Source organism: Pongo pygmaeus, chromosome X (genome assembly GCF_028885625.2).
Source record: "Pongo pygmaeus isolate AG05252 chromosome X, NHGRI_mPonPyg2-v2.0_pri, whole genome shotgun sequence".
Classification (NCBI taxonomy): Eukaryota; Metazoa; Chordata; class Mammalia; order Primates; family Hominidae; genus Pongo; species Pongo pygmaeus.
Genome location: NC_072396.2, coordinates 81,761,575 through 81,777,052, shown reverse-complemented (window position 1 = coordinate 81,777,052; position 15,478 = coordinate 81,761,575).

The following is a 15,478-nucleotide window of genomic DNA, read 5'->3' as shown; positions in this document are numbered from 1 at the left end:
TTCCTTGGTCTCTAGGACACAAATACTTTTGTTCTAAATGTTTAGAACTCCAATTTGCACATGTAATTTAGGGGAATGTGACCAACTAGTCTGGTAATATTTTTAGTTTTTTTCCCCAAATGAAATAATGAAAATGAGGACATTCATTAGCATGGATAAAGTATTTAATACAAAGTAAAAACACTTTGGATTTCCTTTGCTTTCTGACATTTTTCATAGAAAGCCAAAACTGGGAAAAAATTCAAGTATGTCTTTCTGCCCAATGCCCAGCTGTTTTGGAATCAGCTACCCTGACACTATCGCAGCCTCCTGTCACTCAGAAGTCTGTTGCTTCTCAGCCCCCAAAGACATTTGTATTTTTATGATGTTTTGTGTGGGAGTTGCAATATATCACAAGGTTGATATAGCACTGAATTTAGTTGAAACAGAGATGTTTCAGGGAGAAGGAAGAAGACAAAACTTCACAAAGTGACCCCTTAAGGGACCTTGAATGCTTGGCTGAGAAATTCAGGTGTGAATTGATAAGTTGTTGTAACTTCACTAAGCTTCATTCAATTTGAATTTAGAATGATAAAAGGCTTTTCATTCTTTAAGAGAAACAAACAGGGTTGAGTATACCTAAATAGTTTACTGTCAAAATTAAAATGAAGTTGCCACATATTTAATAATATGCATACTTGTTACAGAGCCAAAATCTACCTGGACATATGAGCCATTTATATACATAATGAACATAATGATAAAGATAATTTTTATTCTACCACATCAAGCATTTCTAAAATCAGTTTTCTATATCTGTCTCCCTCTTCACCTTTTTTTTTTTTTTTTTGAAACAGAGTCTCACTCTATTACCCAGGCTGAAGTGCAGTGGTGCAATCTCAACTCACTGCAACCTCCCTCTCCCAGGCCTAAGTGATCCTCCGACCTCAGCCTCCTGAGTAGCTGGGACTACAGGTGCACAGCACCATGTTTGGCTAATTTTTTTGTATATTTGTAAAGACTCTTAAAGGATTAGTCCAGTTAAAATAATTCTAAAATACCTCTAAAGATATCATACCTTATATAATACCTTAATTCAAATGAATCAATTTATAATGGTAGCATTTAAGAAGTCTGATCAAATAGAGGTGCTATTTCAGACAAAAAGGAGTCTTCAGAAACCCTTACATTATATGAGATGAGCAGATACCTCTGTATAAAGCCAACAATAATATATTATTTCTACTCCATAAGTTTCCTTTTATAGTGGGGTGGATCTGGGAAGGTGAGGTTAGAAAATTCAAGAGTATTCCAAGGGAAACTGACTTACGGAATTGTTAGCCAAGGTATTACAAAAATACGTTCCTTCATAAAAGCACCAAGAACACTGTCAAAAAGTATCAAAATTAAAATTTTCAGAATTCTAGAAATTAAAAGAAAGCTTGAAACTATCCAATGTGCGTGCATTGACAGCTGAATCTCAGTAAGAACAGCAAGCTTGGTACCATACACATTTGTCCTATTTCCATTTCCCTCTCAACAAATCCACAGTGGCCCTCAAAACCAACAACCTTGCAATCATGGTAGCCATGAAAACCATCAGCCTAAAAGCCAATGGAGAAAAGAGAATGAATTTTCAGGTTCTAAAAAGCAACATCTACACAGAATTGTCACTATTTGACTTATCTAACAGTCCCTCAGAAACCTCCACTCACAGGGCTTACCTATTTGACCTGACTCAGAGCTGGCTCAAAGTGAACAGCTTTTTTTGCCAGGGAAATTGCTGAAACAGTTCAGTGGCAATTATTTAACATTACGGCTGCCTGAGTCAGTGATAGCAGCTGAAACAAAGAAGAAATTGACAAAAAAAAAAACTTCTAATGAAAGGCAGAAAGTATGTCCATAGAAGTTTTGAAAAACTCTGATATAAATCCTGAGAATCTAGAAGGCAACATGTGTGGGCAGGGCTGTGTATATGTCAAGTAACATATGAGAAGGCACTCATCTCTCACCTGTGGCTGACCTAGAAGCTCTAACTAAGCAGGAAGTTAAGGATAAGGCAGAGTTGCCTATCATTTTCAGAAGTACTGAAGGCATGCCCAACACACAATACAGAGCCCTTCAGAAAAGGCTAGAATCTCTACCACTTTTAGAAGTACTGAAGGCATGCCCATGATACATACAGAGACCCTCAGAAAAGGATAGGAGGCTTTTCAATGGAAGAAATACAAGGAAATAGTGTCAAATCATTAGCTAATCATTAAACTAGAGATTTCAGAGGGCATATATAACAAAGAATATGAACAGAATTAGTTCAATGAAGTCACTAAACAGAGGAACTATGATGATAATAAAGGGTAACAACAGAAAAATCTGAGGAAAAGGAAGAATCTGATTTCCACAGTTGCCATATTATGTTATGAAAATAGCCAGATTTCAACAACAACGACAAAAAATGAATCATGCAAAGAACCAAGAGAGTATGGCTATACACGGAATAAAGAAGCAGTTAATAAAAACTGTTCCTGAGGAAGCTGAAATATTTGACTTATTAATAAAAATTTTAAATGAATTATACTAAATAAACTCAAAGAATAAAAAGAAACCATGTCTAAAAAATTAAAGATAAGCATGATCACAATGATTCATTAAATAGGGAACAACTGTAAAGATACAGAAATTATTCTTAAAAATAGGACTTTTGGGTTGAAATGACAAATAAAAAGTGAAAAATTCACTAGAGCAGATCAACATTAGACTTTAGCTGGCAGAAGAAAGAATCAATTAACTTGAATATAGGCTAAGTGATATTATATAATCTGAAAAACAGTAATAAAAATTAAAGAAGGAAAAATGAATGGAGGACTATGGGACACCATAAAGTATAACAACATAGGTAAATGGGTTCAAAGGGAGAAGAGAGAGAAAGGGACTGAAGTAATATTGGAAGAAATAATAACCAAACACTCCACAAATCTGATGAAAATCATTAATGTACACATCTAAGAAGTTCAATAAAATCCAAGTAAGATAAACTCAGAAGAGCCACACCTAGATACATTACAGTCAAACTGTTGAAAGCTAAAGACAAAGAAAACCTTGACAGCAGCGTGAGAGAAATAGCTCATCACACATAACAGATTCTCAATAAGATCAACACATAATTTATCAGTAAAAACCATACAAGCAAGAAGGCAATGAGATCCATATTCAATGTATTGTAAGAATAAGACAGACTATTAGCCAGGAATTATAAATCCAGCAAAACTAGCTTTCAAAAATAAAGGAGAACTTTAAAAATTCAAGAAAAACAAAAACTGAGGGAATTCATCACTAGAAAATCTGTCCTTCCAGAAACATTAAGCAGAGTCTTTCAGACTGAAATGCAAGGAAACTAAACAGTGACTCAAATACACATGAAGAAATAAGGAGTACCAGCAAAGGTAAACACATAAGTAAATAAAACTACTGTATATGTGTATATTTATTTATATCATTATTTTCTCACACCTAATTTCAAAATTAACTGCAAAAAGCAATAATAGTATCTGTGTTGATAAGCACAAAATGTATAAAAATATAGTTCATGAAAATAATAACAAAGTATGGGAAAAAAGCTGCATAGAAACAAAAATGTTATATACTACTAAAAATCAATTTGTTATTAATCTAAACTAGGTTATTATAAATTAAGACATTAATTGAAATCCCCATCTCAACTACTAAAAAAAAACTTCTGAATGGTAATGCCTAGGTTTTCTTCTAGGGATTTTATGGTTTTAGGTCTAAGGTTTAAGCCTTTAATCCATCTTGAATTAATTTTTGTATAAGGTGTAAGGAAGGGATCCAGTTTCAGCTTTCTACATATGGCTAGCCAGTTTTCCCAGCACCATTTACTAAATAAGGAATCCTTTCCCCATTGCTTATTTTTCTCAGGTTTGTCAAAGATCAGATAGTTGCAGATATGCGGCGTTATTTCTGAGGGCTCCGTTCTGTTCCATTGATCTATATCTCTGTTTTGGTACCAGTAGCATGCTGTTTTGGTTACTGTATCCTTGTAGTATAGTTTGAAGTCAGGTAGCGTGATGCCTCCAGCTTTCTTCTTTTGGCTTCGGATTGAGTTGGTGATGTGGGCTCTTTTTTGGTTCCATATGAACTTAGTAGTTTTTTCCAATTCAGTGAAGAAAGCCATTGGTAGCTTGATGGGGATGACATTGAATCTATAAATTACCTTGGGAAGGATGGCCATTTTCACGATATTGATTCTTCCTACCCATGAGCATGGAATGTTCTTCCATTTGTTTGTATCTTCTTTTATTTCATTGAGCAGTGGTTTGTAGTTCTCCTTGAAGAGGTCCTTCACATCCCTTGTAAGTTGGATTCCTAGGTATTTTATTATCATTGAAGCAATTGTGAATGGGAGTTCACTCATGATTTGGCTCTCTGTTTGTCTGTTATTGGAGTATAAGAATGCTTGTGATTTTTGTACATTGATTTTGTATCCTGAGACTTTGCTGAAGTTGCTTAGCAGCTTAAGGAGATTTTGGGCTGAGACAATGGGGTTTCTAGATATACAATCATGTTGTCTGCAAACAGTGACAATTTGTCTTCCTCTTTTCCTAATTGAATACCCTTTATTTCCTTCTCCTGCCTAATTGCCCTGGCCAAAACTTCCAACACTATGTTGAATTGGAGTGGTGAGAGAGGGCATCCCTGTCTTGTGCCCGTTTTCAAAGGGAATGTTTCCAGTTTTTGCCCATTCAGTATGATACTGGCTGTGTGTTTTTCATAGATAGCTCTTACTATTTTGAGATATGTCCCATCAATACCTAATTTATTGAGAGTTTTTAGCATGAAAGGTTGTTGAATTTTGTCAAAGGCCTTTTCTGCATCTATTGAGATAATGATGTGGTTTTTGTCTTTGGTTCTGTTTATATGCTGGATTACATTTATTGATTTGCATACATTGAACCATCCTTGCATCCCAGGGATGAAGCCCACTTGATCATGGTGGGTAAGCTTTTTGATGTGCTGCTGGACTTCATGTCTAAAACACCAAAAGCAATGGCAACAAAAGCCAAAATTGACAAATGGGATCTAATTAAACTCAAGAGCTTCTGCACAGCAAAAGAAGCTACCATCAGAGTGAACAGGCAACCTACAAAATGGGAGAAAATTTTCACAAACTACTCATCTGACAAAGGCCTAATATCCAGAATCTACAATGAACTCAAACAAATTAGAAGAAAAAAACAAACAACCCCGTCAAAAAGTGGGCAAAAGACATGAACAGACACTTCTCAAAAGAAGACATTTGTGCAGCCAAAAAACACATGAAAAAATGCTCATCATCACTGGATATCAGAGAAATGCAAGTCAAAACAACAATGAGATACCATCTCACACCAGTTAGAATGGCGATCATTAAAAAGTCAGAAACAACGGGTCCTGGAGAGGATGTGGAGAAACAGGAACACTTTTACACTGTTGGTGGGACTGTAAACCAGTTCAAGAATTGTGGAAGTCAGTGTGGCTATTCCTCAGGGATCTAGAACTAGAAATACCATTTGACCCAGCCCTCCCATTACTGGGTATATACGCAAAGGACTATAAATCATGCTGCTATAAAGACACATGCACATTTATGTTTACTGCAGCACTATTCACAATAGCAAAGACTTGGAACCAACCCAAATGTCCAACAATGATAGACTGGATTAAGAAAATGTGGCACATATACACCATGGAATACTATGCAGCCATAAAAATGGATGAGTTCATGTCCTTTGTAGGGACATGGATGAAATTGGAAATCATCATTCTCAGTAAACTATTACAAGGATGAAAAACCAAACACTGCATGTTCTCACTCATAGGTGGGAAGTGAACAATGAGAACACATGGACACAGGAAGGGGAACATCACATACCGGGGAATGTTGTTGGGTGGGGGTAGGGGGGAGGGATAGCATTAGGAGATATACCTAATGCTAAATGACGAGTTAATGGGTGCAGCACACCAGCATGGCACATGTATACAGATGGAACTAACCTGACATTGTGCACATGTACCCTAAAATTTAAAGTATAATAATAATAAAATAAAATAAAATAAAAAAGAAAATAACTCAAAGAATATGTAAAAAAGTTAACAGAAAAAAATGGCAGCACAGCAGAAAATATCTATTAACACAAAGAAAGCAGCAATGGAGAAATAGAGAAATAGAAAAGACAAAAGAGAAAAAAGACAAAATAGAAAAAACAAATGTAAATGGATTAAATATTCCAATCAAAATTTAGATATAACAGAATGGATTACTATATGTTGTCTACAAAAGACACACTTTAGATTCAAATTCAAAGAAGTTGCAAGCAAAATATGCAAAGTGAAATACCAGAAAAATAGTAATCCAAAGAGAACTTGTATGACTATACTAATATCAGACAAAATAGACATTAAGACAAAAATTGTTACTAGAGACAAAGAAAGTTGTTTAGAAATGATTAAAGTGTCAATTTCCTAGGAAGATATAATTATAAACATATATGCACCTAACAATAGAGCTTCAAAAACACATGAAGTACCAACTGGCAGAATTGAAGAGAGAAACAGAAAATTCAAAAATAGTAGCTGGAGACTTCAATACACTACATTAATACTGGATGAAATAACTAGGCGTAATAATAACAAAGAAAAAAGGAAAACACTTTAACCCAGCCAGACCTTACAGTTATCTATGGAATAGTGCATCCAACAACAGGAAAATATACATCCTTCTTAAGTGCACATTGAATAATCTCTGCAAGAGATAGCATATTAGTCCATAAAACAAGTCTCAATACATACAAACAAACTTAAATCATGAAATTATGTTCTCGGACCACAATAGATTAAAACTTAGATACATTTGCAAATATGGGGAAATGAAACACACTCTTAAGTGAACAATAAATCAAGAAAGAATTCACCAGAAAAGTTTAAAAATGTGTTAAGATAAAACTAAATTAAAAACTTATCTTCACAGCTAAAGCAATACTTACAGGGAAATTTATAGGTGTAGACATTTATATTAAAAAAACCCTCAAATCAATAACCTAACCTACGACTTAAGACACCAGAAAATGAAGAGTGAACTAAATCCAAAGCCAACAGAAGGAAACAAATAATAAAGATTAAATCAGATGTAAATCACAGAGCGAATACAAGAATAATACAGAAAATCAATGAAACTAAAAGGTGTTTCTTTGAACAGATCAACACAATTGACAAGTCTTTAGCTATACTGACCAAGAAGAAAAAGAGGAAACTTATTAAAATCAAGAAGAAACAGGAAATGTTATTTCTAACTCTATAGAAATAAGCAGCCAGAAAGAAATGTCGGGTTACCCACAAAGGGAAGTCCATCAGACTAACAGCAGATCTCTCAGCAGAAACTCTACAAGCCAGAAGAGAGTGGGAGCCAATATTCAACATTCTTAAAGAAAAGAATTTTTAACCCAGAATTTCATATCCACCCAAACTAAGTTTCATGAGTGAAGGAGAAATAAAATACTCTACAGACAAGTAAATGCTGAGAGATTTTGTCACCACCAGGCCTACCCTAAAAGAGCTCCTGAAGGAAGCATTAAACATGGAAAGGAACGACCGGTACCAGTCGCTGCAAAAACATGCCAAATTGTAAAGACCATTAAGGCTAGGAAGAAACTGCATCAACTAACGAGCAAAATAACCAGCTAACATCATAATGACAGGATCACATTCACACATAACCATATTAACCCAAAATGTAAATGGGCTAAATGCTCCAATTAAAAGGCACAGACTGGCAAATTGGATAAAGACTCAAGACCCACCACTGTGCTGTATTCAGGAAACACATCTCACGTGCACAGACACACATAGGCTCAAAATAAAGGGATGGAGGAAGATCTACCAAGCAAATGTAAAACAAAAAAAGGCAGGGGTTGCAATCCTAGTCTCTGATAAAACAGACTTTAAACCAACAAATATCAAAAGAGACGAAGAAAGCCATTACATAATGGTAAAGGGATCAATTCAACAAGAAGAACTAACTATACTAAATACATATGGACCCAATACAGGAGCACCCAGATTCATAAAGCAAGCCCTTAATGACCTAAAAAGAAACTTAGACTCCCACACAATAATACGGGGAAACTTTAACACCCCACTGTCAACATTAGACAGATCAACAAGACAGGAAGTTAATAAGGATACCCAGGAATTGAACTCAGCTCTGCACCAAGCGGACCTAATAGACATCTACAGAATTCTCCACCCCAAATCAACAGAATATACATTCCTTTGAGCACCACACAACACCTATTCCAAAACTGACCACATAGTTGGAAGTAAAGCACTAATAAGCAAACGTAAAAGAACAGAAATTATAACAAACTGTCTCTCAGACCACAGTGCAATCAAACCAGAACTCAGGATTAAGAAACTCACTCAAAACTGCTCAACTCCATGGAAACTGAACAACCTGCTCCTGAATGACTACTGGGTACATAACAAAATGAAGGCAGAAACAAAGATGTTCTTTGAAACCAATGAGAACAAAGACACAACATACCAGAATCTCTGGGACACATTGAAAGCAATGTGTAGAGGGAAATTTATATCACTAAATACCCACAAGAGAAAGCAGGAAAGATCTCAAATTGACACCCTAACATCACAATTAAAAGAACTAGAGAAGCAAGAGCAAACACATTCAAAACCTAGCAGAAGGCAAGAAATAATGAAGTTCAGAGCAGAACTGAAGGAAATAGAGATGAAAAACACCCTTCAAAAAATCAATGAATCCAGAAGGTGGTTTTTTGAAAAGATCAGCAAAATTGATAGACCACCAGCAAGACTAATAAAGAAGAAAAGAGAGAAGAATCAAATAGATGCAATAAAAAATGACAAGAGGGATATCACCACCAATCCCACAGAAATACAAACTACCATCAGAGAGCACTATAAACACCTCTATGCAAATAAACTAGAAAATCTAGAAGAAATGGATAAATTCCTCGACACATACACTCTCCCAAGACTAAACCAGGAAGAAGTTGAATCTCTGAATACACCAATAACAAGCTATGAAATTGAGGCAATAATTAATAGCTTACCAACCAAAAAAAGTCCAGGAACAGATGGATTCACAGCCAAATTCTACCAGAGGTACAAAGAGGAGGTGGTACCATTCCTTCTGAAACTATTCCAATCAATAGAAAAAGAGGGAATCCTCCCTAACTCATTTTATGAGGCCAGCATCATCCTGATACCAAAGCCTGGCAGAGACACAGGAAAAAAAGAGAATTTTAGATCAATATCCTTGATGAACATTGATGCAAGAATCCTCAATAAAATACTGGCAAACAGAATCCAGCAACACATCAAAAAGCTTATCCACCATGATCAAGTGGGCTTCATCCCGGGGATGCAAGGCTGGTTCAATATACTCAAATCAATAAACATAATCCAGCATATAAACAGAACCAAAGACAAAAACCACATGATTATCTCAATAGATGCAGAAAAGGCCTTTGACAAAATTCAACAACGCTTCATGCTAAAAACTCTCAATAAATTAGGTATTGATGGGCCGTATCTCAAAATAATAAGCACTATCTATGACAAACCCACAGTCAATATCATACTGAATGGGCAAAAACTGGAAACATACCCTTTGAAAACGGGCACAAGACAGGGATGCCCTCTCTCACCACTCCAATTCAACATAGTGTTGGAAGTTCTGGCCAGGGCAATCAGGCAGGAGAAGGAAATAAAGTGTATTCAATTAGGAAAAGAGGAAGACAAATTGTCCCTGTTTGCAGATGACATGATTGTATTTGTAGAAAACCCCATCGTCTCAGCCGAAAATCTCCTTAAGCTGCTAAGCAACTTCAGCAAAGTCTCAGGATACAAAATCAATGTACAAAAATCACAAGCATTCTTATACTCCAATAACAGACAAACAGAGAGCCAAATCATGAGTGAACTCCCATTCATAATTGCTTCAAAGAGAATAAAATACCTAGGAATCCAACTTACAAGGGATGTGAAGGACCTCTTCAAGGAGAACTACAAACCACTGCTCAATGAAATAAAAGAGGATACAAACAAATGGAAGAACATTCCATGCTCATGGGTAGGAAGAATCAATATCGTGAAAATGGCCATACTGCCCAAGGTAATTTATAGATTCAATGCCATCCCCATCAAGCTACCAATGACTTTCTTCACAGAATTGGAAAAAACTACTTTAAAGTTCATATGCAACCAAAAAAGAGCCTGCATTGCAAAGTCAATCCTAAGCCAAAAGAACAAAGCTGGAGGCATCACACTACCTGACTTCAAACTATACTACAAGTCTACAGTAACCAAAACAGCATGGTACTGGTACCAAAACAGAGATATAGATCAGTGGAACAGAACGGAGCCCTCAGAAATAACGCTGCATATCTACAACTATCTGATCTTTGACAAACCTGAGAAAAACAAGCAATGGGGAAAAGATTCCCTATTTAATAAATGGTGCTGGGAAAACTGGCTAGCCATATGTAGAAACCTGAAAGTGGATCCCTTCCTTACACCTCATACAAAAATGAATTCAGGATGGATTAAAGACTTAAACATTAGACCTAAAACCATAAAAACCCTAGAAGAAAACCTAGGCATTACCATTCAGGACATAGGCATGGGCAAGGACTTCATGTCTAAAACACCAAAAGCAATGGCAACAAAAGCCAAAATTGACAAATGGGATCTAATTAAACTAAAGAGCTTCTGCACAGCAAAAGAAACTACCATCAGAGTGAATAGGCAACCTAAAACATGGGAGAAAATTTTTGCAACCTACTCATCTGACAAAGGGCTAATATCCAGAATCTACAATGAACTCCAACAAATTTACAAGAAAAAAACAAACAACCCCATGAAAAAGTGGGTGAAGGACATGAACAGACACTTCTCAACAGAAGACATTTATGCAGCCAAAAAACACATGAAAAAATGCTCATCATCACTGGCCATCAGAGAAATGCAAATCAAAACCACAATGAGATACCATCTCACACCAGTTAGAATGGCAATCATTAGAAAGTCAGGAAACAACAGGTGCTGGAGAGGATGTGGAGAAATAGGAACACTTTCACACTGTTGGTGGGACTGTTAACTTGTTCAACCAATGTGGAAGTCAGTGTGGCTATTCCTCAGGGATCTAGAACTAGAAATACCACTTGACCCAGCCATCCCATTACTGGGTATATACCCAAAGGACTATAAATCATGCTGCTATAAAGACACATGCACACGTATGTTTATTGCAGCACTATTCACTATAGCAAAGACTTGGAACCAATCCAAATGTCCAACAATGATAGACTGGATTAACATAATGTGGCACATATACACCATGGAATACTATGCAGCCATAAAAAAGGATGAGCTCATGTCCTTTGTAGGGACATGGATGAAATTGGAAGTCATCATTCTCAGTAAACTATCACAAGGAGAAAAAACCAAACACCGCATGTTCTCACTCATAGGTGGGAACTGAACAATGAGAACACATGGACACAGGAAGGGGAATATCACACTCTGCGGACTGTTGTTGGGTGGGGGGAGGTGGGAGGGATAGCATTAGGAGATATACCTAATGCTAAATGACGAGTTAATGGGTGCAGCACACCAGCATGGCACATGTATGCATATGTAACTAACCTGCACATTGTGCACATGTACCCTAAAACTTAAAGTATAATAATAATAAAATAAAATAAAATAAATAATAAAATTTTAAAAAATAAATAAAAAATCTGTAAAAAAAAAAAATTAGACTATGATGTTAACTCTAGTGACTTCTATTCATCATTGTACTGGAAGTTCTTGCCAGATCAAACAGGTAAGAAAAAAAAATAAAAGGCATCAGAATGGAAAAAAAAGAGCAAAATATCTTTATTCACAAATAGCATGATAATGTATATAATCTTAAAGAATCCTCCCATAATTATTAGAAATAATAAATAAAATTAATTCAGCAAGGTTGCAAACTACAAAATCAGTATATGAAAATCAATTGTTCTATACACTATCAATAGCTATCCCAAATGAAATTAAGGAAACAATTCTATATAAAATAGCATAAAAACAGAATACTTATAAATGAATTTAACAAAAGCAATGTAAAACATACTCTGACAACTATAAAACATCACTGAAGGAAATTTTTAAAGACTTAAATAAATTTAAAGATACCCTGTGTTCATGAATCAGATTTGATATTGTTAAGATGGCTATCCTCCCCAATTTGACCTACAGATTCAATGCAATTCCTATCAAAAATCCCAGATGGCCTTTGTACAGAAATAGAAAATTTTGCCCTAAAATTCAAATGAAAATGCAAGAGACCCAGCAAAACCAAAACAACTATGAAAAAGAACAACAAAGTTAAAGCACTCACACATCTGAATTTCAAAACAGTATAAAGCTAGAGTAATTATTACCATGTGGTATTGGCATGAAGATACACATATATACCAATGGAACAGAACTGGGAGTCCAGAAATAAACACATACATTTATGATTAATTAATTTTTGACAAGGGTGCCAACAGAGGAAAAGAGTTTCAATAGTGGAAAAGAGTTTATTTAACAAATGGTGTTGTAACAAGTTAATATCCACATGCAAAAGAATGAAATTGTACCCTTATTTTGCACTATATAAAATGAACTTTAAATGGATGTAAGAACTAAACAGAACAGCTAAAATTACAACACTCTTAGAACATAAAAGAACATCTTCATGTCCTTCAATTTATCAATGATTGCTTAAGTATGTCAACAAAAACACAATCAACGATGAATAGATAATTTGGACTTAATCAAAATTAAAAATTTTGTACAGAAATTTACATCCTCAAAAAAGTGAAAATACCTCACATAGAATATAATAAAATATATGCAAAACACTTACCTCACAAAGGACTTGTATAGAAAGATAAGCAATCCAATTTTAAAACAGTCAAAAAACAGGCTAAACAGACATTTCTTCAAGGAATATATAAAAATGGCCAATATGCCCATGAGAAGATACTCAACAAATTAGCCACCAAGGAAATGGAAATCAAAATCATAATGTGATACCACACTACACCACCAGGACGGCTATAATAAAAAAGACAGACAATAATAAGTGTTAGTGATGATGTGGAGAAATTAAAACTTTCATACTTTGCTGCTGGAAATGTAAAATGGTGCAGCCACTTGGGAAAGAAGTTTGACAATTCCCCAAAAAGTTAAAGTGAAAGAAGCCAGACACAAAAGGACACATATTGTATAAATCCATTTGTATGAAATGACCAGAACAGGCAAATCCATAGAAACAGAAAGTAGATTAGTGGTTTCCATGGCCTTGGAGAAGTGACTGCTAATGGGTACAGAGTTTCTTTTTGGGGTAATAAGAATTTTCTGAAATTGATAGTGATGACAGTTGCACAACTCTCTGCATATACTAAAAACTACTAACTGTACACCCATACAATGGCTAAATTTTATGGTATGTGAATTATATCTCAATAAAGCTGTTATTTTTTTAAAAGGTGGGAGGCTGACTTGAGTAATAATAAAACTCCAGTCTCCTGATTAGCTGGCTCTACCTTTATTAAACTCTTTCTTTTTTGTATTTCCCCATCTCAATAAGTCAGCTCTATTTGAGAAGTGGGCAAGATGAACACGTTAGGAGGCTCCAAATCTGGGGGCTTGTCAAGAATATCCCTGTGGGTACCTGCCTGCATTTGGCAGACACTCACTGGCAATGCATCCAGAGGCCAGTTCTCTTGGACCAAGGGCTGCCCCGGCCCTGTCTCTACCAGCAGGGTACTGGTAACCCATAGTGCATGCATCTGATTGCAATGAAGAAATAGTTCCTGAAAGATGTCTTATAACCTCGTTTGGTGAGTATTCCAGGCACTATAAACACCCTCTTCCTTCTCCTAACCTGTTGGCCTCTGTAGAGGCACTGTAACCCTGTCATAGGGAATGTTGGACTCTCCCTACAGTGTAGGAAGAGTCTCAGTTTGGGGAGGTCGCTGTCCAGCTGGATGGAGAATAGTGAACCTGTTTGAAGGAGTGTTTTTCTGGTTTGAAAAGCTTTCTATTTATCTTTATTTCATCGTATGTGTTTATATATGTAGAGGAAATCTCTGAAGAAATTGCTGATGGAAGTCCAGCAGGCTTTTCTAGTTTATTTGATCAGTCACATTTGGTGAGCCCTGAAGGAACTGCTAGCAGAAGTTCAACAGGCCTAATTCAGAGTGGCTGTTCACCCTTCCATCTTGCCCAGATACCACCTGTTAAAACTCCTGGTCAGTGGTGTTTTTATCCCACCTTGGGTGGATCAAAGGATGACAGGAGCCAATGGGAGCAAGTTTGAGCCTTGCCAGGTTGATACATGATCTCTGAGTAAAGTAACTTGTGTCTGTGTTTTGTCATGTATTTTACTCTGGCTGAAAGCAGAAACATGAATTAGGTTCCCTCATGCAGCCTGTTCAGTGGCATCTTGCAAAATTGAGAGATTTTTCCCTGTGGTTCTGTGAAATGGAAAAGGATGAGTTTCTTTTGTAACATGGCTTGGCCTCCACAGCTATGGCACAGCGAGCGGGGTTATCAAAAGCCACTGTGGTCTTCTGGAAGCTGCAGAGAAATGGAATGTGAAAAACTAGCATGCTGACAAAAGGATAAGAATTTCTTACCAACCAGGCTCTGACCTCTCTCTGTCTTTCTGAGCAAATCAGTTGAGTGAATTATAAAAGTCACTGTCTCCTCTACAAAGTTTTGATTAATTGGAAAATGGATTTGTGTGACTAGTATTTTTGTCTTTCTGCATTATTCTATCATGAGGAGGAGTATCATAGGATGGAACATGGGCCTAGGATGCCTATAAGCCTACTGTTTGAGCCAGCCCTGAAGACTGGTCAGTTACGAACTTTGCTGTGAGTCCCTGAAACAAAAACTGGATGAGGTTTCCCTTTCATTTTGTTTTACATCCTTGGGAACTTGACTTTGTGACCAAGTGGGTGTACTCTCTGTCTTTGCCATCCAGAGGGTGGGATTCGGGGGTTCATGTCAAGCAGCAAGTCTAAAAGAACACATGATAATGTAACAGCCTTAAGAATTATTGTGAGCAATCAAAATCCTTCACAAGCTCAAAATTGTCTGCTCCAGGTTGCTTCTGGGAAAAGCAGTAGCAACTGCCCCAAGATATATCTCAGTAACTAAGATTTTGCCCTTTGAGTACAGTGGTCTGGGTTCAATCCTCAGATCAGGAAATGAGTCCTGTCTGGTTTGATATTTCTGTAACTTTGGCATTTATTTATTCTTTTCCTCTATATGAACAGCCTCTGACTTCATCTCTTGAATTTTCCTCTCTCTGAGCTATCTCTGGGGAGATTCTAAATCTTGTAAAAACTCATGCACCCCCAGTTAA